We start from the raw sequence: 6,289 nt of genomic DNA on the forward strand, positions 1-6,289 counted from the left end.
CTGCTCGAAGTATTTCTCCCAAAATAAGTTAAGAACCATGGTGTAGAGAAAAGAGTCCACAAGAACAGGGCGACTGAGCACAAGAGGGGAAAAAAAATGGTAAACGGAAGACTGCAACTTGCTCCCAGGGATTGGAGAAAATTTTTTAAAAAAGAAGGTTGGGGCCAGGTGCAGTGGCTCACACCTGTAATCCCAGCACTTTGAGAGGCTGAGGTGGGCAGATCACAAGGTCAGGAGATCGAGACCATCCTGGCCAACATGGTGAAACCCTGTCTTTACTAAAAACACAAAAAATTAGCTGGGTGTGGTGGCACTCGCCTGTAGTCCCAGCTACTTGGGAGGCTGAGGCAGGAGAATTGCTTGAACCTGGGAGGCAGAGGTTGCAGTGAGCCAAGATCATACCACTGCACTCCAGCCAGGGTGACAGAGTGAGACTCCATCTCAAAAGGAGACGGAATCTTTGCAGGGACATGGATGAAGCTGGAAACCATCATTCTCAGCAAACTATCACAAGGACAGATAACCAAACACTGCATGTTCTCACTCATAGGTAGGAGCTGAACAATGAGAACACATGGAAACAGAGCAGGGAACATCACACACCGGGGCCCGTCGAGGGGTGGGGGGCCGGGAGAGGGATAGCATTAGGAGAAATACCTAATGTAAATGATGAGTTGATGGGTGCAGCAAACCAGCATGGCACATATATACCTATGTAACAAGCCTGCATGTTGTGCACATGTACCCTACAACTTTAAGTATAATAATTTAAAAAAATAAGGTTGGAATCCATCAGTATTCTGTTAGTCATCTTCTCCTTCATCCTCCTCTCCTTCCCCTTCATCCTCATCCCCTTCTTCACCAATACCTTCATCCTCATCCCCTTCATCCTCATCCCCTTCATCCTCATCCCCTTCACCTTCATCCTTATCCCCTTCTTCATCAATACCTTCTAATCCTTCCTCCTCTTCCTCATCATCTTCTCCTCCTTCCTCATCTTCGTCATCATCTTCTCCTTCTCCTTCTTCATCATCCATATTGGGAACTAAGTTGTACTGTAAAAGGTTTGGCCAAATATCATCTTTGATGACCTCTCCTAACTCTTTATCCCCTGCATCAGAATGGTCAGTAAACCAGGTAAAGAAGCTCTCTAATTCCGCATGCTGCTTCTTCCTGCTGGCTTTATTCTGTGTTTAACTCGAACGTTTTGTCAAATCCTTTCCAGATTTCCATTTGATTTCAGTGGACTTTGAAGACAGATCACCCCTCTCATTCAGAGGAAATTCTTTGGAGAGAATTTTATTTCCAAAGTAAGGATTTTCATCAAAATAAAAATCTATTTGGCAACTTGATTTAATGTCATCAAATTCCATCACTTCAACTCTGGTCAAATAATGCAGTGGCTCTTCATCCTCCTCCCCAAGGAGTGCAGACACTTTGGGATGGTTGACAAATGTTGTTACCCAAAAATCTGGGATTTTCACAATCAATTCTGACCTCTTCTGAGAAAATTATTTACAGAGTTTGTTATATTTCTGTTCTACTTTTAAAATTTCCTCACTGGCTTATTCATTAAGTCTGTCTATTTCATTTTGTACTTTATCAATGTGTTCAACTGCTTCTTGCTCTTCTTTTTCTCCTTTCTTTGGCAAGCCTGCAGAGGTCGATGTCTCCTCTGGCCTCAGGGCAAGAGGTAGTCTTGGCTTCTTCATTTGAGGCAGGAGTGGAGACAGGTGTTTGGGGGCCATGCGGCTAAGGTAGTCCAAGAACCAGATCACAGGTCTCCTCGCTCATCAGGAAGCAGGCAAAAAACTCAGAGTCATTTTTTAAGAGCATTTTCTTAGTATGAATAGTCTTCTTTAGTTGACACTTAATAATTGTAAATATTTATGGAGTACAGTGTGATATTTCAATATCTGTGTACAATGCATAATGATCAAATCAGGGTAATTAGTGTCACCTCAAACATTTATTGTGTTGAGAACATTCAAAGTTCTCTCTTGTAGCCATCAAAAATATCAAATAAATAATAACTATAGTCACCCTACAGTGCTATAGAACACTAGAACTTACTCCTCTTATCTAGCTGTAATTTCGTATTGGTTAAAAAAAATCTTTCCTTATCTCCCCTTCCCTCTACCCTTCCAAGGTTCTAGTTAGCACTATTTAGTAATAGTTTTGAATATGATTTAAGTTAAAGTAAACATGACTGTCTGTAGTTCGTACTGTTTTCAGTAGTAAAAATTCAAGACTTGGACTCTTAAGGTGTCTAATAAAAAGCAAATGTTTACTTGTACTTCCCTTTGTTCCTCTTTACCAGCTATTTCTGTTTAATATTTACACTTTGTTTCTTTCTTGTTTTTTTTAAATAGAGATGGGGTTTCGCCATGTTGCCCAGGCTGGTCTCGAACTCTTGGGCTCAAGTGATCCTCCCACCTCAGCCTTCCAAAGTGCTAGGATTATAGGCATGAGCCACTATGCCCAGCCTAATTTTTAAATTTTGAAATAATTTTGGACTTAGAGAAAAGTTGCAAAGTTCAGAGATCCCTGATATCCTTTACCCAGTTTTCCTGACCACATCTTATATAGTCTTAGTAAGATGATCAAAATCAGGAAATTAACATTGATACAATACCACTAACTAATCCGTAGACCCTACTGAAATAATTTTGCCAGTTTCTCCACTAATGTCTTTTTTACTGGTATGATCCAGGATTCCATGTTGTATTTGGTTGTCATGAGTCCTAAGTGTTCTCTAATTTGTGACAGCACCTTACTCTTTTTTGTCTCCCACGACAGTGACAGTTTTGAAGCCTACTAGCCAGTTATTTTGAAAAATCTCCCTGGATTTTGATCCATAATTTCTCATAACTACACTTTTTTGCAAGAATAACATAGAGGAGATGTTGTGCCCTTCTCAGTGTCCCATATCAAGAGATATACAATATTAGGTGATATTAACTTTGATGACTTGGGTAAGGCGATGCATGCCAGGTTTTTCTACCAAGAAGACATTTTTTTCCCTTTGTAATCATTAGGAGAGAAAATCTAAGACTATGCAAATAGTCTTATTTCTTATATTTTTGATCATTAATTTCAGTGCCCAATTATGGTTCTTATCTAAACGTTATTGCTATTTGCCTAAGAATAATTTTTATTTAAACAATTTCCTCAACATTTATTAATCAGAATCCTACTGTAAGAAAGAATTGTCCTTTCTTACCCTCTTAATTATTCATTCAATTACTTATATCAATTTAGAGCCATAGATACTTAATTTTTGAGGATGATCCATTATTACAATTTTTTAATTGTTGTTGCTCAAATTGTTCCTATTTTTACTACAAAAGGAACCCCTTCAAGTTTCTTACATTCTTCCAGCATGTCCCCATCAGTTTTTGAGTACTTCCTTACCTTCTGGCATCACAAGATGTTCCAGACTATTCTTATCATTTCACTGGCTCAATCCTGGAGTCAACCAATTCTACAAGGAACCCTGGTTCATTTCACTGAAGAATGGCATTGAATAACCAAAATATAGATGCTAGACATGCTCATTGCTAGTGGGATGTCATGAGGTACAGGAAATATGTGTCTGTATATTACATATGTATATATACATCTATATTTACTTCTTTATGTCATCTGTGTACATAATAAGAATCATGAGTTTATGCTGATACCTCCTATTCTAACACTATAGGGTTTATTCTAGCTTCCTCCCCCTTCCTTATTTTTAACTTATTTCTTCTACTTGAAAAATGTAGCTCTTATTATTCATAATGTTTTTATCTATTTGTTCAGTCCTAGTAGATACGTAGCTTCAGAATTGCTAAAGCATATCCCCATGAGTATTTACCAAATAGATTAAGATATTTGCATACTGTTTGTTTTATAATACTTGTGTACAGTAGTCTTTAGTGCTATAGTATATAGTCAAAATACTATTTCCAACGCTACTTTTCTTACCGTTGTGTTCTATTTGGGGTTCCCTCAGCATCTGCGTTGAATTTAATTAATTATAATGGGAGAGGGGGACATTCCCATAGTTCTAAGAGTCAGAGCTATATAGTAAAGGCATATTCAGAAAAGTGCTGCTCTGCTCATACCTTGCTCCTACCACTCTGTTCTCATTTCCCATTCTTTCCACTGTTTCCATCTACCCACTGTAGGTAACCAATCTCATTACCCTTGGCTGATTTTTTCTGTATATATTCCCTGTCAGGTTAGCAAAAATTAATAAATTTTACAACACATTCCATTAGTGAAGCTGTATGTAAATAGGCATAGCATACTTAGGCACAAATGAGCAGATATGTGTATATGCTTTTAGTATTCCATTTTTTTTCTTACATCAAGCATAGTATACTATACATATTCTTTGCATTTTACTTTTTTCACTTAAAAGTATGTCCTGGAAAATCACTACCTATTATTTTAGGAGATTTTCCTCATTTTTTTTTTTTACAAGTACATAGTACTCCATGTATCAATAAGCCATGGTTTTATTCAACCATTCTTCTATCTGTAGGCATTTAGATTGATTCTAATATTTTGCAATTACAAATGATGCTTCAATGAACAATCTTGTATATATGTACTGTCACATCATTGGAAGTAAATTTTCGGCTAGATTTCTAAAATGAGATTTCTGAGTCAAACAGTAAACGTACATGTAGCTTTGTAAAGTAATGCCAAATTTCACTTTTAAAAGGTTGTACCAGCTTGACATCCTACCAGCAATGCATGTAACAGAATGTGTTGTAAAATTTATTAATTTTTGCCAGCCTGACAGGCAAGAAATAGTATCTCAGTGTTGTTTTAATTGTATTCCTCTAATTATAAGTGAGTGTGAACAAGTTTCATGTTTAAGGGCCATCTCTATTTCATTTGTTGTGAATTGTCTGTTCACGAAAGCAAGGCCAGCAACAGAAATGGACAGGAAACTTTCCATCAGGCTCCCAGGATAGGCCCTGTCCCCTGGATTGAGCTCCATGGAGACCTTAGACTTGCCTGCTTTCCCAGCCCTATTCATATACCCAGCACCCAGGGCAGACAGAATTCTATTCCTCCCAGAGGCTGTCAGTGACCGCAATACCGCAGTTTGGTTGGTGTCTTAACCAAGCTCAACGATCAGACTATTCAAGGTTATGGTTATTTTTAGGTTTCATATGACAATAAAAATCATTTTCTGCAGATGCTTGAAAGTAAGCCCTGTGTTTGGGGTAGAAATCATGAAGTTAACAATTAACATGGGCCCTGGGTATCTTCACATTTGAGTGTCAGGCATTCGTCCTCATGTTTCATACTGGGAAAAGTCAGTCAACTCACCATTTGGCGAAGGTCAAAGCAGGGGACTGACCTTATGACTGATGATTCTGTGTTCCAGATCATGTGAATTCCTCTACCTCTGTTTGCAAAAGAAAACGGGGAATTTTCCTGAGTTTCAGTTGAATTAATCACATTTAACAGCTCTTCAGAGGAAAAACTAATCAATCCTGTAAATTACAAGTACTGCCGGGGGAGCCTTACATTAGACATCATTTCCGTGTATATGGTCAGGCCATAAATGAAGCTGGATTTGATCCATTGAGGTTGAACCATCACCAAAGGCAGCATTTCCACTACTCTCTATCTTTTCAATACTGTAAATAAAGAACTGGATCAATTTGAACAACAGAGTCATTACTGTATCTTCATTCAATGTTTTCTGCTATTAATACATCTGGTCTTCTTTTGATTTTCTAACTCAAAAGAGCTTGTCGTTATGTGTTATTTGTTTCATTTAGCACCATTATCAAATTAAATAAGGAAGTATCTTCCTTTGCTTGTAGTCTCCAGGGCTGGAAGGGAAGTAATGCAGTAACTGTACAAGCCTTATTTAGCTCACACAGCTCAATGGTACCCTTGCAAAGTGGATGACTTTAAAAGGGATACTTTCTCTCCACATGAGCAATCTCATCAAGAACTCTTTTAGCCTGACACCTAAAAGCTATTCTACTTGCATATGCCCTCTATTTGTTAGTTACATGGGATTAAGGAAAACTGATCTATCCTTAGGGTCTCCTTTACCCTAAACTGCTCGTAAATTCATCTATAATTTGGAAAAAATAAACAAAGGGGAAATAGCTAAGGGGAGTCTATCACCAACTTGAGGTAAAATTCAAGGTCTTGTTTGTATTATCAGCTCTATTTCTGTAGACCTGAATCTATGAGGTTTCAGTTACGAACCACGAACTATAAACTCAAGTTCACTTTCACTACAACCTTGGTTAAGAAAGAGGTGCTA

At 37.8% G+C, this 6,289-nt stretch overlaps 1 pseudogene; it reads right to left on the minus strand.

Annotated features, from left to right (window-relative positions):
- Positions 1 to 803: 803 nt before the first annotated feature.
- LOC105553611 lies at positions 804 to 1,772 on the minus strand (annotated as a pseudogene).
- Positions 1,773 to 6,289: the final 4,517 nt, after the last annotated feature.

This window comes from Mandrillus leucophaeus, unplaced genomic scaffold, assembly GCF_000951045.1.
Source record: "Mandrillus leucophaeus isolate KB7577 unplaced genomic scaffold, Mleu.le_1.0 Scaffold60, whole genome shotgun sequence".
Lineage (NCBI taxonomy): Eukaryota > Metazoa > Chordata > Mammalia > Primates > Cercopithecidae > Mandrillus > Mandrillus leucophaeus.